The sequence below is a fragment of the Peromyscus leucopus genome, chromosome 12 (genome assembly GCF_004664715.2).
Source record: "Peromyscus leucopus breed LL Stock chromosome 12, UCI_PerLeu_2.1, whole genome shotgun sequence".
NCBI lineage: Eukaryota > Metazoa > Chordata > Mammalia > Rodentia > Cricetidae > Peromyscus > Peromyscus leucopus.
Genome location: NC_051073.1, coordinates 69,044,314 through 69,070,249, shown reverse-complemented (window position 1 = coordinate 69,070,249; position 25,936 = coordinate 69,044,314). Strand labels below are relative to the sequence as shown.

At 42.9% G+C, this 25,936-nt stretch overlaps 1 protein-coding gene across 4 annotated transcripts in view; it reads left to right on the top strand.

Annotated features, from left to right (window-relative positions):
• Positions 1-5,451: 5,451 nt before the first annotated feature.
• Positions 5,452-25,936, top strand: part of LOC114697095 (interleukin 1 receptor accessory protein) — a 141,341-nt gene continuing 120,856 nt past the window's right edge. For 2 of the 4 annotated variants that reach the window (XR_003735112.2, XM_028875168.2), the window contains exon 1: positions 5,452-5,710. The gene's annotated coding sequence lies outside the window, so the exon portion shown is untranslated. The remainder of the gene's footprint in view (positions 5,711-25,936) is intronic. The other 2 variants (XM_028875169.2, XM_028875171.2) reach the window with 2 other exon arrangements.

The following is a 25,936-nucleotide window of genomic DNA, read 5'->3' as shown; positions in this document are numbered from 1 at the left end:
AGCCAGAGAGGGAGAAGGACTCCAGGGGCCAGCCACCCAGCTGCACAGCAAGCCACAGAATAAGAGTAAGATTTACAGAAGTAAGAGAATGGGAAAAGCCCAGAGGCAAAAGACAGAGGGGTTAATCTAAAGTTAAGGAAAATTGGCAATAAACTAAGCCAAGCTAAGGCCGGGCAATCATAATTAAGAATAAGCCTCTGCGTGTGATTTATTTGGGAACTGGGTGGCAGGCTCCCTAAAGGAAAAAAAAATACCACCAACCTGCCCTTTTTTATATTTGTCTATAGAGCCTCCTAACCCCCTTGGCTAAGCTCTGCCTTTTACCTTCACAAGGAGCCACACAGTCACATGTCTACATACTATTCTTTCTTCACCTTGAACCCAGAACCCAGAACTGACAGTCGGTGTTTTACTTCTACTCTTCCCATATTTTAGCACCCCATCAGTGTAACACAGAGGACAAGAAACTTATCATATAATAAACCTGGATCTTAGTTTAACCATGGAAGTTCTGGACTGGAGCCAGCCAGATGGCTCCGTAAAGGCGCTTTTTCTATATCATCCACCCCCGCCCCCCCACACGTACCTACACATAATGAAGAAATAAATAAGCAAATAAATACAATAAACTATTAGTAAAAAGAGAGAGTTTTAGATTGGGTTTATGCTTCAACCTGTGCTTATTAAGTGAGTTTGTGGTTGTTGTTGTTTTTGCCTGTTTGCTAGGGAAGCATCATACTGCCCTCGTGGAGCTTTTATTCTAGTTAGAAAGGCATTCAGTGCCTAGAGAGATTCTAATGCAGGTGAGATAGAGAATAAAGGCAGTCCATGTGAGTATAAGAAAAGGCTTCCCTGAAGTGCCAGCTGACCAATGCAGGGAGATGTGAATGACAGGGATTCCATGAAGGAAAAGCGTGCCAAAAAGAGAAGGAGCGAGAGCCTGAGATGAGGAGCATTCTAGTGTGCTTGAGTACGCACAGGGGACAAGCAGTGACAGGTTTAAGAAATTGCATGTCAGGTTAGAAAGGTCCCAGAAAGGACTATGGAGGTCAGCCCAATGTGATGACAAATCATGGAATATTTGAAAGCAGAAGATGACTGAGTTCATTCATATTTTCCCTGTAGTACTGGAGATTGAACCAAGGGCCTCATTCATTCTGTGCAAATATTCTAAAGTTTTTAGCTATGCCTCACACTCATACTATTTCTTTAAAAAACAATAACAAATATTTACAAAGCGTTTCTGATTGTCAATCTCAGTTCCAAGAGTTTCATTTGTATATGCTACTTAATTTTAAAAGAGCATTATGGTAAACATGCTACCTTTCCCATTTTGCAGAGGATGAAACAAAGACAAAGAAGAAGAAGAAGGAGGAGAAGGAGAAGGAGAAGGAAGAGAAGGAGGAGGAGGAGGAGAAGGAGAAGGAGAAGGAGAAGGAGAAGGAGAAGGAGAAGGAGAAGGAGAAGGAGAAGAAGAAGAAGAAGAAGAAGAAGAAGAAGAAGAAGAAGAAGAAGAAGAAGAAGAAGAAGAAGAAGAAGAAGAAGAAGAAGAAGCAACATGGTGATTTTATGTTCAAGTGTTACAGGATTCGAATTCTGATTCATTCTGGCTTCAGAAACTCTGCCTTTAATGAGCTTTATTCTGAATATGTGAAGTTTGAGATGTACATGAAATATCAAGAATGGATATGAAGGAGGCAGAACAGTATGTTTAGTCTGTGGTTTGGGATGCAGATTTAAATTTGTAGGTCATTATCATATAGATATTTTAGAAAGCTGTGTGTCTAGATAAGATGCCTTGAAGAGGGAATAAAATCATTCCATAGGCTGGGCTGGTGTTGCTGCTTTTATAGTGAGCGATCTGACAGAACTGTCCATAAAGTGCAGCAGACAGGACAGAAGAAAACTAAAGTCCAGCATGACTGAGGGTCAAGGATCAATGGGTCAGATTTGCCCAGTGCAGCTTAAGTGGTCAAACAAGGTGAAGACTGAAGACTGACCATTCAAAAAGGAGGTCATTAGAGACCCTGGCCATCCCATAGTAGTAACAGCACCCTAATTGACGAGGTTGAAAACCTGAGGCCCCTTATAGCTTTGCTAAGGTAATTAAAGATGCCTGAAGAGAGGAGGGTAGGGAGGAAGGAAGCAGTAGAAGACAGAAATGAGGTGTCTGTCCCCAAATACCTCAGTCAGCTACAAGGTATTTATTTTGTATCTTCTGCACATCTAGCTCTAATAGGCACTGAACAGCAATGATATTGAATCTTCATTCATTCATTCATTGCTAATGAACCAAATATTTAAAGGGGGGAAATGATAACTATTTTATTTTGCTGTTGCTATGGTAAAATACCATGACAAGAGCAACTTAAGAGAGAAAGGGCTGATTTAGCTTGCAATCCCAAGTCACAGTCGGTCATATTAGTGGAGTTAAGTGGCAGAAGTCTGAAAGAACTGCATTTAATCCACAGTCAAGAGCAGGTAGCATTTTAATCCACATGCATGGCAAAGCTCGGCCAGCTCTCTCCTTTTCATGAAGTTCAGAGCTCAGTGAATGAAATCGTATTTCCCACAGTGGGGTGAATCTTCACACTTCAATTAACCCAATCACTGGCATGCCTACAGGTCAACCAAATCTAGAATGATTCCTGGATTTTTCCTTAAGACTCATTTCCCAGGTGATTCTCTGTTATGTGGGATCAACAATCAGAACTAAGCATCACAATGATCACCCTCCTCCCCATAATCTACATAGCACTGTTTTCCATATTCTTTTTCATTGCCATCCATACATCTATTTAACCTTTGATTTATCCTATTAAATTCCCAAGGCCTTTTGCCGATATATGTCCATTGTTGTTGGTTGTTCTTTCTACTCTTTGCTCTTTTACTCTTTTGGGGGGCCCATCACCCAGCTCCCAAATAAATCACACATGCAGGCTTATTCTTAATTATAAATGCTCAGCCTTAGCTTGGCTTATTGCTAGCCAGCTTTTCTTAACTTTTATTATCCTGTCTACCTTTTGCCTCTGAGCTTTTACCTTTCTCTTACTTCTATAAATCTTATTTCACTCTTACTCTGTGGTTGGCTATGTAGCTGGGTGGCTGGTCTCTGAGATCCTTCTCTCGTTGTTCTCTTACTCTTTCTTCTTCCAGATTTCTCCTTCTATTTATACACTGCCCTCCAGCCCTGCCCATCTTTTCTCCTGCCTTGCTATTGGCCATTCAACTCTTTATTTGACCATCAGGTATTCTAGACAGGCAAAGTAACAGTTTCACAGAGTTAAACAAATGCAACACAACTTAAAACAATATTCTACAACAGTCTGATATAGCAATCATGATAAAAATGCATTAGATGTATATATAACATTGGTTATAGTTTTATTTGTACTATTTATGTACATTGAAGTCATAATAGTGTGACAGGTTTGTTGATACGCATTCTATCTCTGTGAAGTTGTGTGCAGCTCTTTCATGTCCAGGATATTATCTGGGCCCATTGCAAACTGCTATAATCTGCCTTGCTTTTAGGTAGCCCAAGACATTTTTGCCCAGGTGGGTGCTTAGGAAAGTCAATGCTGGCTGCCTGGGTCCTGATTTTGTACCTTAAACTTGTAGACTTGTAGCATTGAGCAAATTTTCTTCTTATCTTCTACACAGCACCCTATTTGTTGCTGTGAGGGTTAAGTGAATTAATACATCAGAAGCCATTATGATTGATTTATGCTTTATATTTTGTAGGTAGTCAATAACATAGTTAATAAGTGTACCACACGAAAAAAGTTGGTACCTGGAATACGTTTAATGAATAAGTCAAATTTTTGTTTATCATCAATAACTTTTACAATTTCCTCTTTGGATCAGTGACAATCTTGTGGGCATGTACTGTGTGTCAGAGAGCTAGGCATGAATAATAATGGAATGGGTACTTTTTTTGTAGGTCAAAATGTGGCACGTGACCCTCTCTGTTACTTCTTTTACGGAGTTATTACAGTTTGAATAAGAAATGTCGCTCACAGGTATGTCTGTTGAACAACTGGTCTGTTTGGGGAGATTCTGGAAACTTTAGGAGGTGAATTCTAGTGGAGGAGGTGCAGCACGGATGGGACAGTTCTATCTGGTCCCCTGCCTTCTTCCTTCCCAGGGCTTCCCATGGTCCAGAGAGCGTACAGCCAGGCTCTCTTTCATATTCTTCCCATAGCGCAGCTCAGAGGCACTGTGGACTCAAATCTCGCAAGCTGTGAGTCAAAGAACGTCTTTCCATCACTTCGGTTGTTCTCTCAGGTGTTTTGGTCACCACAGAGTAAAGATAACACAACACAGGAGTGATGCTCTGCCACGTCAGGGAAGCATCTGAGGTTTGAACAGCCAGCATGTTTTTTTTTTTTTTTTTTTTTTAAGTATATCTGGTATTTCCTGGCTTGCCTTTTGTTCCCACTCACCAGGGCCCCTTCCTTTTACACCCCTTTTCTCAGTGCTTAATTGCTTCGCCGGGGTCTCAGTTTCTTGAATAAACCAATTAATATGACAGTTAAGTAGCTTGTGGGTGGAGCAGACTTAAAGGAGGTGGCAAGGGGCAAGGCCTGTGGGAAGAGACAAGTGTGTTTGGCAGACTGCCTCAGTTGGGGGGGACTCTGAAATGGGGACAGGGTTTGAAGGGCCTTGCTTTCGGGGAGGCTCTCGAACATGGAAATTGACTTAAGGAAGGCCATTATAAAGCTCCTTGGATGCTTACATAACTGCAGTGTTGAGTGGAGATGGCAGCTGAAGCTTTTTTTAAGGGCCCGGAGATATGAGAATGAATGAATAGGAAATTGTTGTTTTCTGTAATCGATTATTTCACTGGCTCGCCCATGTATTTTTTTTTTTTTTTTTTTTTGTCCAGCTTACTCGCCCTGAATGCCAGCTTTGTGCCTCTCATTGTGCTAGCCGCTGGTTACGAACAGTGGACGATACTGATTCAGGATGGGAGCTCTCTTTCCAGTGACTGCCACTTCTAGCAGAGCAAGAGAGAGAGAGCTCCTGACTGCGGACACCGCTCTGCTGCGTCTGGTCCCTGTTGCTCTAGGAGCTCGGCACATCGTGGGCTCTCCAGGGTGCAGCCTGAATCGAATCATGGCCATTAGTGTGTGACAGGTGAACACACAGAGCGAAGGATCCTTAGGGTAGTGTCGACCTGGGCTGCAGGACCGCGATCTTGCAGGAAGCACGCCGGTGCGCCTAAGGTGTGCAGGGGGCGCCGCACCTGCCCTGAGCGCCTGGCCCCGCGCCCGGCCGCCTGCAGGGCTAGCCCTTCCTCGCGTGCTCCGCCCCGGCACCGCTGGCCCACGCGGGGGCACCCAGCGCAGCCTGGCATCCGCCGGCGGGCGGGTCCCGTGCGGCTCCTCCTCGCAGCGGGCGGGACTGGTCCGTGTGCCGCCCCCACCCCACCCTTGGGAAGCCCAGATCGCGGGCGGAGCGCAAGCCAGAGCCACCGAGGCGGGTGGAGCCTGCGGCCGGATCCCGGGGCCAATCGCGCGGTGGCGGGGGAGGAGCCCCGGAGGGGGAAAAAGAAAGTGCGGCGGAAAGTAAGAGGCTAGTCGGGGAAGGCTGCCAGGATCTGGATCTCCTGGGCTCAGTTTGGACCAGATCTCGGAAAGAGGCAGTGGCCGGCCACCCTGCACCCATCCCGTCGCTGTCGCGGAGCCCGCTCGGCTGGCCCAGGAAGGTGAGTCTCGTGTTGCAAAGGAGGGTTGGGTTGGAATGGCCAGCCGCAGTAACTCGGGGTAGTAGGATTCTTATAGATCAGCTCCTACAACCCTTCTGTTTTACAGACGGGAAAACAGACACAGGGCCAGACAGCGGCCACGCTAAACACGCGAACACTACTAGTTCGTGCGGCGGCCGTCGGGATTCGAACCCAGCAACCCAAAGCCCTGTCTTTGATTGGTAGGATTGAAGTATCGCAGTCGTGGGGCACCTGCCCGTAGCTGTGAGGGTTCTCAGCCCTTTTGAGGGCTCTGTGCCTAGTCTCCTGTGCCTAGGGTTCTCTGGAGCGCGCTGTAAGCGTGAGGCGAGCAGGAGGCTGTGTCCCAGCACACCCACTCCATCACGTCGCTTGCAGCCCCAGCAGTGACAGCCTGGGGAGAGGCTGCCAGCAGCCTTGCTAGCTCCTTTCCTGACCTGCTTTTTTTTTCCCCCTTCCTGAGCGAGGCTGGTCTCTACTAGGGCCCCGATGAGTTCGGAAGAGAGGTAAGAGACAGCCAGGTGCTGGTCAGGGCGCTCTCAGCCTTGGAGGCAGCAGGAATGGTTCTCCCTGGGGACACAGGACGCCTGTCCTTTAGGAACAGCTGACTTCACGGAAACCTGGAGCTCTAAGTCCTGGTTGGGAATAAGGAAGCCGAGTTAAGGAGAAAATTAAAACCATGAAAGCAAACTTCTGCTGCTTCCTTTAGGAGACAGTTCCCCCCCTGCCCTCCTTCAAGACACTGGTTGTGAAATTGTGAACCCGGGCGCCACAAGAAACATTAAGACGATTTGCAGTGCAGATTCCTGCTTGGCAATGGGCTGAAAATGTCTGTTTTTCTATTTGTGCCTGTGTTGGCTGTGTGAACTTGGGCGGTTTAGCCCATCCTTGTGATCCCATTTCAAGCGGCAAAAATGGACATTGGAGTACTCACTGTGATTCCCCGGGGTAGTTGGGAGGATGAAACGGAACAGTTCAAGTGACATGTTCAGATTGGTGCCTGGCCTGGCAACTTTGGTAAATATTGCTGGATATAGAGGGTTCACTAGGCTTGAGAAATGTGATTTCCTACTTCTTTGGAAAGCCTGGAAATAGAATGGTATTTTCCCCCTTTAGAATTTGAACATTTAAATTTTTTTTTTAGTTTGAATATTAAAAAATTTTTTTTGCATTTATGTATTTGTGTGTGTTCATTCGTTTGTGTGCATGCATGCATGGGTGTGCACTTGTATGTGTGTGCATGCACCTGCGTGTATGAACATGTGTGGGAAGACCAGAGGACAGCTCTTAGGAATCTGATCTCTCTTTCCACCAGGTGGATGGAACTCTGGAGGTCATGTTTGGGGGCAGGTGACTTTACCTGCAGGGCCTGAACAGTTCTTTCCAGTGTTTTCTGAATCTTGTCTCCAGGTAGACTTGGTTGTAAAATTGGTGTTTGAGCAATGTGGATTTCCTCCTCGTTTTCAGGTCAAGCCTCCAGCCTATGAAATGCCTTGGTCAGAGGTATCCTAGGTTGGCAAAGAGGGTCTTATATTTCATAACGGATAAAAAAAGACGAGCAGGAAGCTTGAAGTTGTAGCAATGTTATAGATGGGGCCGTGTCTTCTCTTCCCGTTCTTAGGTTCAGCTAACAACTTCATATTCTTGAGCTAACACCAGAAAGCAACAGACTTTTTGTATATTCTTCAATGGCACCGAAGCTCAGTGTCTTTGGGATACGAATTTGCTTTATTTAAACACAAATACATACCTATGCTCACATTACCTGTCTTTTAAAATTAAGCAGCTTCCGTAGACACCCCTACACTCCTTGCATGACAATTGATTTTATTTTGACCCACACAATTATTTACTACCATCTACTGGCCATGCTGCAAGTCCCTGAAATGAGCGGTTGGCATTTATAAGGGGCTGTCTCCTTCACAGTCCACAGCATTTGCATGCAATATTGATGAACTCCAGGGAAGGGGCGGGATATGTCTTGAGAGAAGGGGAGTTTTTGGTGGTGGTACCCCCCACACCAGGCATTGCCACAGGACAGGGTCACATCTGTTTGTAGGCTGTCCCTTCTGCTTGCATTGTGATGACTTGGTCAGGATATGTCTAAATGTGTGCCTGAGAAACCAGGGACTCGTGGGGAAAAGGGAACTGCTCACAATCAGGTGAACAAGGGGATGGGAGAGACATTGAAAGCCAATTCCTTTTGGTTCCAGGTTTTTGAAGAAAGCATATTAAGTTTTATTTTTCCTGATATATCTTATTACTTGCTGTTGTAAACACCAAACTGTGTGGGTCTGTGTAGGACTTTAAAATTTCCAAGTGTGTTCCACACATATTATTTTCCTCGTTGCTTGTGATGACCCTTGGAGATGCTCATGGCCAGCATATTACTAGTGGGAGGGCCTATTGTGTGGTAAAAGCTACTTGATATTTGAATTCTGGATCTGATACATACATTGTTGATGGGTGCTACTGGGAAAATCATTTCAACTTTCAGAGCTTCTGTTTTATCCAGTTCTTAAATGACTTAAAAATGCTTATGCTATGGTTTCATGTGAAGATGAGGTTCAATGCTTCACATCAAGTGCACGCAGTAGAGAACTGTTCATTAAATGGAACCTTCTCTTAGCTTATCTCAGTTCATTGGAAAGAAAATTAAAGCGAGACCTGCAGAAGTAAGAGGTTTCCAGGGATCACAGAGTTAGTGAATTTCTGCCCTAGGACTATAGCTCCCACTCCGAGTTCTCCTTCAGTGTCTATTGGGTTCTTTCCCATCACACCCCGCCACCTCTCGAGTAGAACTTGAACTATTTATTTTCATCTTAGATTGACCTTATTTGGCTGGTGATTTCAGGTCACCAAATGGTTATTTCTTTGCTAAGAGAACAATTCTTCACCGTGGCTCTGTAGAGTTTGTGGATTTGACTCCTTGTAGAGTTCCCGCTTGTGTTCTCGAAGGCAGCGTTCCATTCCCATGGACGTGATGAGATGCACCTTCAGATCCTAGGAAGAAAGGGACTGTCAAGACAGGGAGATCGGGATTGTGTTGGCCTTTGTCTTCCTATTCTGGATGGCTTCTTCCTCCTGCCTTTCTGCAATTGGTTGGTGGCTGATTTGATAATTAGGGACAAAATGCCACAAGTGGTCTAGCATTCTCCAGCAGCTCTCTCACCAGTTTCGTAGACAGAGTGGGATAGAGAGAACAGCACGAGTAATGCTTCATCTTTATTGCCAACTTGACAGGAGGTAGAATCACTTAGATCTGTGAAACACCTCCCTCCCTCCCTCCCTCCCTTCCCCCCCCCCCCCCTCTCTCTCTCTCTCTCTCTCTCTCTCTCTCTCTCTCTCTCTCTCGTGTGTGTGTGTGTGTGTGTGTGTGTGTGTGTGTGTGTGTGTGTGTGTTTCAGAGGGAGGGCATTTCCAGAGAGGATTAATTGTGGATAAGGGATATTCACCCTGAATTTGGACAACATCCCATAGGATGGAGGCCAAGACAGAATACAAGAGTAAAGGAAGACATAAGCAGAACGGTGGCTTTTCCTTTGTGTGTGTGTCTCCTGGTTAGCCCTGATGAAAACAGCAATCCTCTAGCACCACCTCCCACCTCATTGATGTTTTGTAGTAGTACACAGGAACACATTCCCATGGTTGGACTGCATTTGTTCAACCAAAATAAGCCCATCCTCCATTGAGGAGTCTATATTAGGTATGTTGGTTGCAAGGAGAGAAAGCTAACTAATGAAGTATGTAAAAGCAGCATTGGGAGGGAACCAATGCTCAACGCTCGATAGTAACCACTAGCCATTGGTCTAGAGTTTCCGCCCTCCTTGTAGGAACTGATAGCCTCAGGTGTATAGAGAAGGATGGACGGAGTTACTGAGGCCATTTGTCCCTGGAGATTCTCCCTGAGTCAGGCTTCTCTCCTTTGTTGCTAACAGGCAGCCTTACTAATGCACTTCTAGAAGAACTGTTTTGCTATTTGGGAGCCTGTGTCTGCTCTTGCCCCATAGTAGACTCTTCACATTATCTTAGCTGGTAGAGTTAGGAAAGGAGAGTGTGGCTGGAGGAAATCAGAGGAGGAGGCAGAGGGAGAAACTAAAAGGTTATCTATCTTCAGCACACACAGGGCTTCCCTGGTTGCTCAACTTCATCAGGCCTTTGCAGGTGGCCCAGATGTAGGATCTAGTGAGTCATTGTTGCCGTGACTGTGAAATATTCAAGAGGGCCACCTATCGTGCTCTTTGCCCATTTTGGAAGTTGTAGGAAAGAAAAAGAAAAATGCCCAAGAACAAAAAGGTTACACTACACTTGGAATTTCATATTTTGGAGCATATATTCAGGTTAGCTACTCACTTGCTCATTTGTTTTTAATGTAGAATATGTAATTTATTATGGTGGAATGGTGAGCAGACTTTATCAACCATGAATTCTAGAGTCTGGAAGGTCCCTGAGGCAAGGGAGGGATGATCCTCAAATTCCATAGCTACTTAGTAGCTGCTTATAAATAGTACCTTAGGTCTCTCTCTCTCTCTCTCTCTCTCTCTCTCTCTCTCTCTCTCTCTCTCTCTCTCTCTCTCATCTCTCATTTTACTTCCTTCCTTTCTTTTGTCTGCTTTTTGTTGGTTTGTTTGTTTGCTTGCTTTTCGAGAAAGAGACTCATTGTCCAGGCCAGCCTCAAATTTGCTTTGTAGCCAAAAATGACATTGAACTTCTGATCATCTTATCCACCCAGCATATTTCTCATAGGAAATATTCTGTAAGCACTAATTTTTCTGTTCACAGTTTCTTCCATTTGTCAATCTGATAAGTTGTAGTCTTCAGCATTTAACAGCTATCTTTTATTGGCCTCTGCTGAGATTTATGCAGACTGTTCTCCCCATACTGTCTCATCTAAGCCTTGTGATGATTTTGTGTATTCTGTTTTGAGGACACTGAGGCTCATGGAGGCTAAGAAGCATGGCCCATGTCACATAGCACCAGACAAGTAGTGCTGCCAAGATCCATCATTTCATTTCACCTTTCATCTTAGAGGTAGCAAAAACTTAAACTTTCCTGTGCACTGGAGTTGAATACCAGCACCTTGACCTGCGGCACATTCCATCTACACACAGACACTATAATCCTGTTATTACTTTGCCCATGTGGGGACAAAACTGAGTATACAATCTCTAAGGTTATTCTGTCACATCATAGTCGATGTTTTCTTTGGAATCTGTTCAGCTCTCTATTTTTTTAAATCAAGTATCAAGCAGTGAGGGAGAAGAACTAAAGGTAAAGTACCCTTGTTTGGTACCCAGATATATTTTCCAACCAAAGAGAAAACAGCAAGAGAAATGAGCATGTACAGGTAACCTTGCCATTTCGTGTAGGCACAAAATAGCTATTATATTTATAACTATTATATCACAATTTCAATATATATATCAAACATCGATCTGTCCTCTATTTCTCTATCTATCATCATCTATGTATCTATCCATCTATCTAAAATGGTTTGCCTTTTCCAGGTAAAAGAACTGATACGTAGAGAAATGTACAGATTTATCCAAGCTTATGTACCTTACAAAGATTAGAACATACTGCAGTACAAGTCCTTTGATCTACAGTTATTGGATACTGCACTGTAGAGCCTGTATGTCTTAGAATTGCTATTGGAAGTGCCCCCTACTGTGTCCTCAGCTGTGGTCTTGCTACTTTTACTGTCATCTTTCCTTCTAAATCCTTTCCTGATTCAACCCAGTTCATGAATCCCCACTTAAGTTCTTACAACACCTTGTATAGGTATTTTCATATTAAAAACTGTAGGATAATTACTTGTGTCTTTGCCTGTGTGCTTAATCAATACTTAAGTCATTTTGACATGGTTTATCCCACCCTGAGTCTAGCACAGTGTCTTGTACATACAAGAGACAAACTGAATGCTTGATAGATTAATAGTAGATTCAATAAGCCCGTGATTAGCTCCCTTCTACTCTGTTATGGAATTCCTTATTTTAGAGGTTGCTTTTATAGACAAATTATTTTAGTTTTCTTTAGTTTTGTGGTTATAAAACCAGACAAGTGATAAAGAGTCACAGACCCTAAGCAGACTGGATATCACTTGCTCAGTGGTGGGGAAACATACCACTTTTCTATCCTATAAATAAAGGATGTTTTTCAGCAAACAGTGAAGGATGTCACTGAAGTACACTCTTCCTTGTACTGACCCCAAGGGTAATGTCAAGTGTCACAAATACACAACCGTGAGAGAAAGTTAGAAGTTTCCCTGGGAGTGGGTAACTGCAACGAGCTTGGAGCTTATGATTCCTAAAGGCAATGGAGAATCTATCTATCCAGCTATTATTTCCTGTAATTGGCCTCAGTTGAACCCAAGGACGAGTAATCTTTTTTTGTTCTTGTTTCTATCCAGCGGGTGCTTGTGGTTACTTCCTGAGTGGCACATGTGTCCTTAGGATTTCACTTGCTTCCTAGTCTCCCAATCGATTCTAAAGTGAACAGAGAAGAGAGGGACACATTTTATAAATTCAGGTATCTGAAAATGTTCTTTTTATTGATGGCACAATCCTTTAAACCAGTTATTGTTAGAAGCCATTGTAACTTAAATTGTGGCTGTGTGATATAGGTGGCTTTGACATTAGATGACCTTTCTGGCATTGACTTCGGGGAGGTTTTTTGTTCTGTCTCTGCCTTACTTGCACCATCATCTGTAAAATAGGATGATAAAACCCATCTCATCATGTGTTTGGTGGTGTCAGTCATATGCCATGCATTGGTTAAAAGCCTGGCACACGGGCACATGAGCCTTGTCACTAACAGCAGTGATAATGATACATGTTCATGTAGATACTGGAGTAGACAATAGAAGATGCCCTGTGTTCAAATACTAACCGTTTTGTGTATGTATTTTGTTTCAGAATCTAAAATGTTTGTTATTATATACATATATGCACATAGATACAAAATTATTATTTTTGTGAAAATGATAGCTCTGAGGTCAGATGTTGCCAACGTGTTTTATCCTAAGTCTCAAAGTGACTAAACATTTGCTAAATAAGCCCTTTGCATGCAGTAAGTAGTGGAGCTGAGACTTGGATCATCTTGCTTTATATCTTGCTTTATAACTCTTAATGTATGACCAAGACCATGTTTCCCCATCCTCCAGCCCACCAGCTCTTTTAAACTGATGAATGAGGGTATGGACAAAACACCTTCTTTGGTAGCTGCTGTGTCTTCTGTGGCTGTAGAGAGTAAGGTATGGGCAATGGTGTGCAAGGCTGAGGGTAGAACTTCACTCTGTCCACAGAGTTACTTCATAGTCCGTGAGGCAACACAGTCACAGATGCCAAGCAGGCTTATTGGCCTCAGTGAGAATCACAGTGAGACAGATTCATAAAGGTACTTCTGTGTCCTGGGGAATATGGTTCCACTTTATTCTTCTGACTGCAGACTCCTCCATGCTCTGAAATCCAGGTTTGCAGATGGGAAAAGAAAGTAGTCAGCCATACCTACATTTTCTGTTTTGGAAGTAAAAATAGAGCCCTAAAAATATAAAGCAAATGCTGTATCACCATAATATTTTTGCAAAATATATAAATATATAAAATTCTGGCCGGGCGGTGGTGGCGCACGCCTTTAATCCCAGCACTTGGGAGGCAGAGCCAGGAGGATCTCTGTGAGTTCGAGGCCAGCCTGGGCTACCAAGTGAGTTCCAGGAAAGGCGCAAAGCTACACAGAGAAACCCTGTTTCGAAAAAACCAAAATATATATATATATATGTAAAATTCTGTAGTCCTTGTCTTCTGTTTTGATTTTGGAATTATGAATGCACCTTTTTGTTTTTTTAGTTTTTCAAATTTATCCATGGGAGAATCTTGCTTCTTATTAAAATAAAGGAGTTCATTCAATTTGTAGAAATGGTTGAGACCTAAGAACAGCAGCACACATTAAGCAACACTTCTCTGGGAAGTTTGATTTTAGTTTTCTAATTTCAGAGTGCAACTGATAGAGCCAAGACTTAATGGAAACAGTCAATGAAAAGTTGGAGGAGCTGGATTCAGGATTTAAATCTTAGATGCTGTATGCTTAGCTTGTGTAGACTTCGTTCTTGTGGTAGTTTGAATGTAATCGACCCCCATAATCTCATAGGAAGCAGCACTATTAGGAGGTGTGGCTTTCTTGAAGTGGGTATGGCCTTATTGGAGGAAGTGTGTCACTGTGGGGATGGGCTTTGAGGTTTCCTGTTCTCAGGATACCTCCCGGTATCTCAGTTGACTTCCTGTTGCCCACAAGATGTAGGACTCTGAGCTTCTCCTCCAGCACCATGTCTGCCTGTGTGCTCCATGCTCCTTGCCATGATGATAATGGGCTGAACCTTTGAAACTATAAGTGAGCCCCCTCAATTAAACTTTTTCCTTACAAGTGTTGTCATGGTCATGGTGTCTCTTCACAGAAATAAAAGCCCTAACTAAGACAGTTCTCTTATCTATAAATTTATAGTAAGCATGTTCCATTTATATTCTAGGTGGTTATATCAAATTTCCACACATTATTTAATTATTGTATTTATTTAGTTTACTATTTATTTTTGTTCCATCCCCACTTGGAAGTAAAATCTACATGGTCAGGAACATTTGCTTACTATTACATCCTAGGAGGCTAGAAAATGTTTAGAAGATGTTTTCTAATCATGACTTAATGATGAATAGAGAAGTGTGTGTCGATGCCTATATATTATTTGTCCCAAGTGTTAGAAAGATATATCTAGAATGGATAAGAAAATAAATTGTGTATGTGAATATATAATACTGAAACAATTTGATACATATGTACACAAACAAATACATGCATATATATGTATGTGTATGTGTACTTGAATATAGGTAGATGTGTTGAGGATTTTATTTAGAATCCTGAATGATGACATATGTATGTGTCTATGTGTGTATATATATGTATATCAACACACACACACACACATATATATATATATATTCTTAAGTGTGTGCATGTATGTTTATCTATCTATATCTTCTGTATATATATCTATATTTGTGTATGTGTATTTGTGTATAAATATAAATCTGTGTAGCCATATCTTTTTGAGTCATCAAAGTGTGCCTTTGCAAGCAGAGGCATCCAATCACTTACTGTTTGGAAGCAGTAGTGTCAGTTTGGGAGGAAGACCAAAAATTGAAAAGTATTATCTATCTATCTATCTATCTATCTATCTATCTATCTATCTATCTATCTATATCAAGATCTTTCAAATGTAAGTAGATGATAAGAAATGAGAGAAAAACAAGAGATTACAGATTAAGAGGAGGGAGGCTAGGATTAAAATAACATTGAAAGATGAATGTAGACCATTTTAAATAAGGCAGTCAGGGAAGGCTGTCTCTTAGAACATATGTAGGGCTGAAGAAAAGGGCTGTGAAGGAGCCAGGATAGACCTGGGGTCATTGTTGGGGTGAGGACTGGGTTAGGAAGACATCTGGAAATAACGTTGTGTGTAATAGTCAGGGGTGAGACTAGACTGGCCCTACTGCCGTAGTAAGGAGCCTGGGTATCCTGTAAAGTACTGTGGAATATCTCCAAAAGGGTAGGGCAGGGCAGTGAGCAGAGAGTGCATCCAAGCAGCTTATTCACCTGATGAGCAGATAAGCCAGTCTGGCTTCAGAAGAGCTGCTGGGAGCAAATGAGAAAGGCACTTCAGTTTCGTTCACATCTCCTTCAAACCTTTAGCTCTTCCGAGAACATCTTAAAGGAGAAAGAAATTAGGTAAAATAGGCAAGACAGGTTTCCTTTGGTTTTCCTCCAATGAATCTATCTCATTTCCAAAAACATTAAGTAATGGAAGGAAATGTATGCGTGTTGCTCAATTCAATTCAGCCGGGAATTTTACAGTCCTGTGTAGGTGTTTTATGTAATCAGTTCCCCAAAACATTGGGGCTAGGATGATTTCCTTGTAAATCTTCAACTACCAGTTTCTGAACCCTGCTGTGCTAATGAAGGAGAGCATTTAATTCCACCTACGATGAGTCTCTTCGCACTAGTTCCATGAGTTGAAACGGTCCTTACTCCATCTGGAAGTGGCTTCCAGGCAGTTTCCTTGTGGAGCCTTATGGGCCTGTACATATACAGTCTCACTAATACACCTTAATCTGAGTTTCACAGAGCTTGGCAGTACATGGCGGGCACTGTTCCATGTGATTTGTAAATATTCATTTATTTAAAAACTCAGAATTACCCTCTGAGACAGGTATAGTTATAATCTACATTCTGCAGAAAGGAAAGGAAGGTCCAAAGGGATAGAATTGGTCTCTGGTGAGCCTGTGTTTGAACTTGAACAAACTCTACAATGATACCCTTCTGTACTTTGTAAGAGATGACCTTAATATTTATCCATCTCCATTTGTCCGTGCTACTTCATGCTGCTTTATGTAAGAGAAATAGTTCAATTAAGTGTATGTAATCTGGGAATCAATATGTGGCCTGTTCTTTGAGATTGCATCTCTCCATTAGCATTTAGTGATTAAAAATGTGGGCTTTAGGCTGAGATAACCTAGGCAGGCAAATCATATCAACACCCTGGGATTGGTAAAATTGTTTTACATCTCTAAGTGTGTTTCCTCATCTGTGTTCTTGGCTGTTTTGAAGATTAAATAAAATATACAATAAAGTACTATAGCATAGTGCCTGGAAGAATGTAATTAGTACTCAATCCATTTTTGCTGTTTTTAATTATGTTTTTCAACTAAAATAACACGCATATGCTTATGTACGCAGGGAACTTTTCAGTTGTGCTCACTTTAATAACTGCCCTTAAAAATTTAGAGTTGAAGATCTGCTCATCATCAATGATGTTAATTTTGTTGCAGGGCCCATTCTGGTAACTTCCACAGAGCAAAGCATGCCTTGTGGTTCTGAAAGGCCCCGTTGTTGAAAGATCAGCCAGATTCTGGGATTTGCGTGGGAGCAAAAGGCTTTGAGACCTACAGGCACTGCATCCAACCTTGCCTATCCTTCTCCAGACTTTCTCTACCTAGCTGGAGAGTCCTTGTGTATTCTAGCAAAGGCTGCAGAGCATCCTGAGTCATGAGAAAACAAAGCAGGGAAAGTCCAACACTTGCCTCCAAACAACATGGAGGTCAGTTTATGGGGTGGCAACTGTAGATCCTAAGGTGGGCCCAGGGTCTATGTGCTGGGAACTGTGCCCAGGGTTTTGTATTCATGACCCTATTTAACAACTGCTGCAAAGGTTTTGAATTTTAGTTGTAAACCTAACTTAGAAATCAACAAACAAAATTAATAAATAATAAGAAAGCAACAGCAAGGAATGTGACATCGCCACATTCCCTCCATGTGTGCATTATGGGCTGTGATGATAAATCAAATCAGCTATTTCTTACATTTGTTTTGCTTTAGTTTTCTTAAAAACAAGTTGTGCAGACTTGCAGCGCTGGGGACCTACCCTGTAATGAAGAGATGCTTGGCAGGGAAATGAGACAAAGCGAAGTCACGAAGCTTTTCTCTACTTGGCAGTGTGTGTGTGTGTGTGTGTGTGTGTGTGTGTGTGTGTGTGTGTGTGTGTATGTGTGTGTGTTGAGAAGAAGCTAATGTAGTGAGCCCAATAGTGATTAGCTAGATATATTTGTTTGTGTCTTTGTTAGAAGTCAATATGGTGTTTATTTACACTTAGCTCATTTTGAGCTGCTATAAGAGAATATCTAAAACTGAGTAATTAATGAGAAACAGATTTATTTCTGCTGGTTCTAGAGGCAAGGAAGTCCGTGGTGGAGTGGCCACATCTGGAAGACCATCGTGCTGCATGATGGAAAGACAAGTATATCCGCACCTAAGAGAAAAGGGAGCTGAACTTCTCCTTTCGCCAGCCCCCTCCCCTGATAACAAACGCACTCCCAGCAGCATGGCATCAATGTGTTCAAGAGGGCAGAGAGAGAGCCCTCCCGGGTTCAATACCACTTTTGTGGTGCACTTCTCAACACTGTTACATGGGGAGTTACATTTTGAACACTCCAAATTTAGGGAACGTGTTCAAACCATAGACTTTGCAATCTCCTTTTGTTGTTGTTGTTGCTTTTATGAAATGATTCAAAGGGGATGCTTCTGTCCTCCTATATGTAACAAGTAAAACGCAGATGTCTTAGCAACCCAGTTGGGTGATTTTCTTTGAGGGATAACACACACACACACACACACACACACACACACACACACACACACTCTCTCTCATGGGGGTGGGGTGGGGGAGGGTGTTCACTTGTGTGGAAAGGACAATAAACAACCTTAAAAGGAGACCGTTGGGGCATGAGAAATGCCTCTAACCAAGGACTTTAAGAGCAGTGCAAAGGCCGTGGCAAGGCAACACTTGTAAAGAAAAGCTAGTCGTGCAGGGGAAGGTGGTCCAGAAGTCAGGAGGACAAATTGCAGTCCTTTACTCTCTCTCTGTTACCCTAATAATTGGTTATCCACAGAAGGGGCTGGTACACACAGCCTTGTAATGTCACACCTGCCTGGCTTCAGACTTGAAGGCTCAGATCTGGCAGACATCAGAGGAACAGTAGATGTGGTTTCCACTTAGAAAGTGAGCCAGCAGTGACCAGTAATGTCCCCAGCAGGGGTGGTCCAAAGGCATCCCAGACATTGCTCCAGGCTACCATGTGATTAAAATTGCTACTGTACATTGCAAGTCACGGTGATTTCAACCTGTATTGTCTACCATAAGGACATAACGACATGGCTACATACCTTCTTCACAAGTCCACAAGGACATTTTTCTCTCATATGCAAAGAGTAGAAGTCTATTCATAGTAGGGCATTGGCTTAAATGTGACCACATTATTATCATTTTGAGAGGACAGATCCTATAAATAAAGTTGCTTATTTGCATGAGTAAACCAATGCTTTTGGCTTTCCTAAGTGGCAAAAGGAGCATTTTTCTGATGCATCTCCAAGTGCCTAGCAATTTACAAGATGCTTGTGTGTCCATTATGCCACTTGACTTGATCTGTCAGGTCAGTTTGTTCGGAGTTGGATGTGAGAAAACTGTAGCTCAGAGGTTGAAATGACTATCAAGTGGCCACTCAGCTCTTGATAATTGGATCATATTTGTTGGAGTTCTGCATGTTCCATGGGTTCTTTCATTGCTAATCCACCCATCTCTCAGCACCACTGCCCAACAGTGTAGTTGGGACCCATCTTTGGTTAAGATGTGTATCTGTTCCTAACTGTGCCTATAATTTTTAGACATCGTCTTTTCAAGGTCTCTTCCCACTGAAACAGCAGGCTGCCAGTAACCTGAGTGTTATTGCTCCTTTGCTTCCCCTGTAGTGTTTTTAAAGCTCCCATCAAATACAAGGTAGAGAGGAGCATGTCTTTACAAAAATGTAACCTAGAGTGCTCATATGCTGAGGTCTGTGCACCCTCCACTGAGGCATTTTCCAAGTCTTCCCACTCAGCACTTCTAGGACACACTCTTGAATATTTAAAATTTGTATTTTCTAGCACTACTTGTCAAGACCCAGCTGAACTTATTCACTTGTCGTTGACCCATTTAAAACAGATACTTAACACCCAACGCAACATCTCCTGAGAGTTCAACAGCCAAACAGCCAGTGATTCGATAACCTATGATCACCATTCTGTGCAGAGAACTCTAGGGCAGATATATTTGAGATGCCTACCCAGTCCTGTCATTTGGTAGTTAGTAACAGAAATATGGACTTAAGGAGGGAGTGTATAGAATGCAAGCTTGCACAGATGCCGTTGCATGGAGTATGTATCAGGGAATACTAGATCGCTGGGGTCAAAAGGCTAAATGTCTGGCTTTGCCATTGAGGAATATGCCCTGTTTGAAATCAGCCAAACCTACGTATGACTAGTCTTCCAGGGTCTAGTACAGCAGGGTGGTCCTTTAGCTTGGTCCAGTTTTCACGTCAGTCTCAGTGTTCCACCACATCCATGGGTTGCCAACTCTTACAATGTTTGGAGAAACATTTAGGAGAACCAAAGGCTGGATTTCTAATAACAACAAGAAAGAATAATATCACTATCTAATGACTGAGTGCTGACTCTATGCCAGGTGCTTAACGCGCTGTTGACATCAGCCCCCTTACCTAACTCCATGAGACATTTGCCTGGCACCCTTCATCTTGCTGAGGCTGAGACTGAGCGTGGCTCGGTAGCTTGCATAGCTATGGAGGAGATGCTGGCTCTGTGTGGCACTGAAGCCAGTCTGACAGCCTTCCGCCTTGCTTCGAAGCACCAAGCCTTGCCCCGTGTCTCTAGGTTCCTCCGTAGTTTCCTTCTCTGTACAGCTGAGCATCTTGTGACAGAGACATGGTTAATGGGCTGATTTGTCTGACAGTTTCCTAGAAATTCACTCTGGGATAAGCCAGCCCCACTGGTCCTCTGAATTTCTGGCTTCTTACTGCTTCCTTCTCCCCATTATTTAGTTTCCTTTTAGACTCAAACACCATGGGAGATACCTTAATCGATTGCTGGCATTTTAATGACATTTTTGTGTCCTGGGTAGGCTTTTCTCATTCTCAGGGTTGGAGAGGGGAGTGGGGGAAGTGTCCTGCCCCCACCCTGCCACCCCGACACCCCCAGTTTGGAAAGTGAGCTTTATGGAAGGTCTGCTTTCACAGCTGGATCCACATGTTTCTGATGAAGAGGATCACTTGTCTGACATTGTTGCATAGACCTCCGTTAGGGCAGTTAGGCACAGTTACACAGTTACAGAGGACCAGGGTCCAGCTCCATATAGTAACACTTGGTTATAGGTAAGACCATGTGAAAATGAGAATGGCAACGGGTTCTCTGTCACAAGAAATGTTTAAAGAGGGCCTAAACATCTACTTGGCAAGGATTTTATGCAAAGATTTGAATATTGAGGTGGCGGGGGAGAGGGGGAAGAGTTTGAATCAAAATGACATTTAAGGGTCTTTCCGGCCTGGAGAGTCTGTCTTGAATTCACTTAGAAACTTTATATTGGGAATAAAGGTTTCCCCTTGTTATAATTAATACCGACTGGAGATACCGCCTCCTCCCTCCCCCGCTGTGCTTCCCCCTTCGGGGAACAACTACTCAATTTAAGAAGGGGACTTAGGATGAGGAAGGATGTGGCTCCTTCCCACTTGGCAGCACCGCCTTTCAGAATGGAGGATTGTGTCTGGGCCTGGCACTGTTCCGCCAGGGCCCCTGACCAGCCCAGTCCTGTCTGTGACCAGAGCACGTGGGAAGTGCACATCTGTGTAGGAAAGCCACCCCCCTGGCTGCCAGCTCTGAACTTTTTCTTTCTTTCCTTTTTTAACTTCATATTTAAATGCAGCCTTGCCCAGGGCAAAGCTCTTGAAGGAAGGGCGACACACCCAGAAACAAGTTCCAGTCAGACCAGACAAGCACCTCCTGAAAAATATCCCCTTTGCAGCTGGCAAGAGATGAAAAACTGTCTTTCAGAGAGATTTCTTCTTCTCGCCATTTCAAAGACAAGCTGCTAGCAGGCCGGGATATCAGGGATATGGTCATTGCTACTACCCCATTTTCTTTTATTCTTTTCAATTGCTTTACTACTGATTCCAAAGCTCTGCTGTTCAAAAATGATAATCTATTAATGCCAAAATTCGGGCAGTTGATTGACTCTTGATGGAAGGAATATTTTCCCGATAGTTGGATGGACAGTGCTTCTGAGATATATGAAAGGTGATCTGGTCCCATGGTACTTACAGACACTTCCCAACCCACTTCAACTTCATCAGATGAGGTGTCCTATCTCAGGATGTATTGTTCAAGCCTATCACACTAGGCTATCTCCGACTATGAATTTCTGTTTCTTATCAGGGAGCTTCCATATGCTTAGATATCTTCCGTTAGGTCAGTCCCACTGTTCCCAGGAAATAAAGATGTTAACAAACTTGCTAGCTGTGGGAACTCTACCAGGATCTGTTCAGAGCTGCCTGTAGGAAGTTTGGCCAAGATTTCCCATGTGCCCCATAAATCTTAACTGCATGATGGAAGAGAAAGGCAGCTTCAGCATCTTCAGCAGCTTGCTTATTGCTCCTGGACCCTGGAAGCTGTCTTTTTTTTTTTTTTTTTTTTTAAATACAGGACCCTTGCTTGTTTAGAAATGAATCTTTCTTGGCATCCAAATGGCATGTTATTTTTAGGGGACGTTTAGCAGATTTTGGAGGCAGCATGGTTCCATCATTTGAGAAAGGCCTGAACTGAGAATGGAAAGACATGTCACGTTTCGACTCATAAGTTATCTGCATCCTGAAAGGCACCTCACTTGTCCAGGCTGCTGTGTCCCAACAATGCTCTTGATGACATTATTGACTTCTGAGGTCCTTACTGATTTTCCAGGGGCTATCTTGATAGATAAGAAGGATGAGAGAATTAAACAAAGCACCAGCAAATTACAGCATGCGAGCTTGGGGACACAAATGTGCAGGGTCCTGTGTAATTCTCAGAAAGCCTTTGTTGTAACAAGGGGAACTGTAAGGACATCTAGTCTGTTGCTTGTCACATGGATAACCCCATTTGCCTCTCTCTGTTTGCTGAGAGCTGGTTAGCCTCCAGGAAGCTTAAAAGATCATTATGTTCAATTTTCCCTCTGCAAAACAACCATGAGGTCCTTGTCAAGTGTTACCCAGAGCGATGGTCTTAGGTTTCCCTCCTCCTTAGCAATGTGAGTTCACATGCACTGCCTCAAGTTTATTCGGATGCCCGTAACTTAGGGAAAGAGTGGGGCTCTCTTCTAAATGTGGACTGACTCTGAATCATGAAATTCAGTGGCCAGAAGAACCTCCTAGTAAGATATGCTTGTCGCGTGTATGTAGAGCTTTGTTTTCCCATCATAAACGAATTGGATAGAGTTTCCTCCATTGTGCACCATGTGTACAGAAGTCAACGAATATCTCTTTCGTCTTTTGGGTTCTCCCTCACTCAGAAAAACTAAGCCCTATAATTCATTCTTAGCTCCTCCCCAGAGCTACTCATGCTCAAATTTATGTTCACAGTGGGGTGAATAATCAAGCTTTGTGCAAACCATGGCTGGATGTGTTAAGGAAAGCTAAAGGTTTAGGTTCTACCTACTCATGTTGAAGTCTTGGAGTAATGTCAAATGGTGGCATAAAATCCACATGTCCTGTGTTATAGCTCTGATTGTTTCCAGCCACTCACTGACTTAGGGTCAATTGGACTAAATTCTCTCTTTTGTCCCTCTGTCACTTGGTACAGTGGTTGATCCAATGTCTTCCTCAGGTCTCCTGTGATGGAGAATCTTGTCACTATATTGATAGGACATCTTTCTAAAGTGTGTTCTATGCTGTCCTCTAGTCTTATAGCAGGTATCCTGGGACACCATCCATTGACTGATAATTCAAATTCATATTTTTCAAAATCCACTATTTTCCCCATTGCATTGAATATCCCTAGGACCTATAGAAACAAATAAAACTCTAACAGTAAATGGCCATAGACACTTACATCTTTTGCTTTTTTTGTTTTTTCTTTTCATAGTTTTCATTAAAATTATTATTTTCATGTACATGTAGTGCATATATGTGCACATTTGTGTGAGTGGGCTGTGTGCACTGCATGGGTGCACACACCTGCAGAGTCTAGAGGAACATATTGCTCCAGAAAAGGCTTCTTGCTGAACTTGGAACCCATCCTATTTTAGCCAGGCTGATATCCAGCAAGCCTCAGCAATCCTACTGTTCCTAACTCCTAGCCCCTAGCACTGGGGCTCCAGACCCAAAAGGCCACACCCAGCCTAGCTTTAGCATGGGTGCTGGCCATCCAAACTCAGTGCAGCAAGTGGTCTTGCCCACTGAGCCATCTGCCAAAGCTGTTTTCTTTTAAATAGATCGCCTTTTCTATACCAACACATCTATTCATAAATGTCTTTTCTTTAGGTTTGTTCCTTCTCTGCTTAGGCAAAGGGACCCAGATAACTACGTTAGAAAGAGGCACAAAGGAGCTGTACTGTGCATGAAGCTGGTTTTTTTTTTTTTTTTTTTTTTTTTTTTTTTTTTTTTACATTGTTGTATTCTAGTTGTTGGCTAAAGGTTGGTTTGCCTAGTTGTTGGCCATTTCTACTGCCTGTTGGAGATAAGACTTATGCCTTTCATTATGTGGGTCTCCCTTTCCTCTCTATTCAGACATTGGTCAACAGACTCATATCAGCTGTTTACTGTGACATTGTGGGACAATGTTAGTGTTTTTGTTTTAAAGGAAAATGAACATAAGCCTTAGTGTGGTATATCTAAAAGGGGAATTTTTAAAGTAATCAAAATTTGCTGTTAATGGGGAAATAATTGAAATACACAGTGGTATTGCTGGCAATACAATCCCATTTATTCATTAGAAGAAATAAAATACAGTTACATGAACTGATCTGCAAAAACATGATTGATGTATCGTTAAGTAAAAGAAGCAAATTTAGATCCATGCACAGTTCATTTCCTACAAAAAGGAGACGTAAAATGTGAAAATGGAAAACTGTTATTCTGTTAATTACATGTGCTGACTCTGGGAAGGAGAACTGAGGAATGCCAAGAGAAGAGAATGGAACAGGAAGTAGTCACACCAACCTAAATAAATTAGAAAATGGGCGTAAACTCCTCTGACGTTATTGTGAAAGTTTAAAAACACATATCAAAGTTGGAAATATGTTCCAGTGGCTACCCATATATCCACCTCGATTCTCCTATTAACCTCATGCAATGGTTGCCTTATTACATATCTAAACATCTATGCATGTGTGGGTGATTGTGTGTTGTACTGTCTGCAGACTTATTTACTTGCTGAAGGAGTTAACTGGAACTCGTTTCTAAGTGAACTTTATCTCCTATCCCAGAACCAGGGTTATATTTAAAAGACTGTGCTGATATGGACAGACACATAAAGAAGTATTGACAGAGAATTTATTAGATGTCTTTACTTGAGATACCGTTTCTCTTTTATCACTAACAGTGTGGCTGGCTGGCATGCAATGTGCTTGTCCTCTAGGCTTTTGCATTTTCCTGAGCTTCCTGGGTATCCTGTGTGTCATCTCTGCCTCCTGACACTCGGTATTGACCCAGCTCCATGCCCCTACATGTAGGTAGCTGTGCAAAACACCACGCATTCTTATAGCCTCATTTGGTTTCTTTTCATGATATTGTACCATGAAACGTTTCCGCAAATGATCAGGATCTGAGAATAAATATAAATGATGTATGCTGCCACAGAACTGCTGCTTGATTTTAGGGCACTTGAGGAGGACATTACAAGGAGCTTGGACAATACATACTTCCTTGTTTGATCCTAAATAACTCATTTGAAGAAACACTACTCGTTGGAGATTAGGTTGTGATTAACAGAAAAGCGGTTATCTAGATCTATGCTGAAGATCTGTAATTTTGCATAATTCAGTTTAAACTACTGGGATGTGCCAATCTTGTTGCCAACCAGAATTTCCTTCCATCCCCCCTTCCCATGCAGAGTCAAATCCACATCCTTAGGCTCTGCATCAAATTGTTCTCTCTCTCTCTCTCTCTCTCTCTCTCTCTCTCTCTCTCTCTCTCTCTCTGTCTGTCTGTCTTCTCCTCTTCTCAGCCCTCCTTTCTTCTTCATTGGGTGCTCTTTCTGGTCCCCACCTACCCACACAGACATACAGGGATCTGTTACATCTGTTTCTCTCCCTGTTTAGACACGGTTCTTCCATTTAAAAACATTTCTAAACCCAGAACCCAGAAGGAGTCAGTTCTGATTGCATTCCCTGTCTGCACATTGTCTCACTGCTCTTTCTTAATGTATGGCCTTATGGAGCAGCAACCACAGCAACCCACCTCTGTGGGTTGACTGGAGACGTAGAAGCCTGTCTTGTCCTAGATTCAATGAATGCAAGTCTCCACCCTGCCTAGTTCTTCAGCTATCCTCACATGACTCATCAGTGGGCAGCACTGTTAGAGAGCAGGTCTCCAATTCCCTTTCCTTCAGTTGCTTTTGGGCCAGTGGAGTCTGACGCCGGGACATGTGATCAGAGGCCATATCTACAGCTTTTTTTTTGTAAGACAAGATGGAGCGTTACATGTGCAGAAGGGACTGTAAGTGTGTGCTTGTGAAAGAGAGCCCAGGCTGTCATTGAGAGGGTACCAAGGACTCACCCCACTATCAAGTCTCTCTCTTTCACTGTTGTTT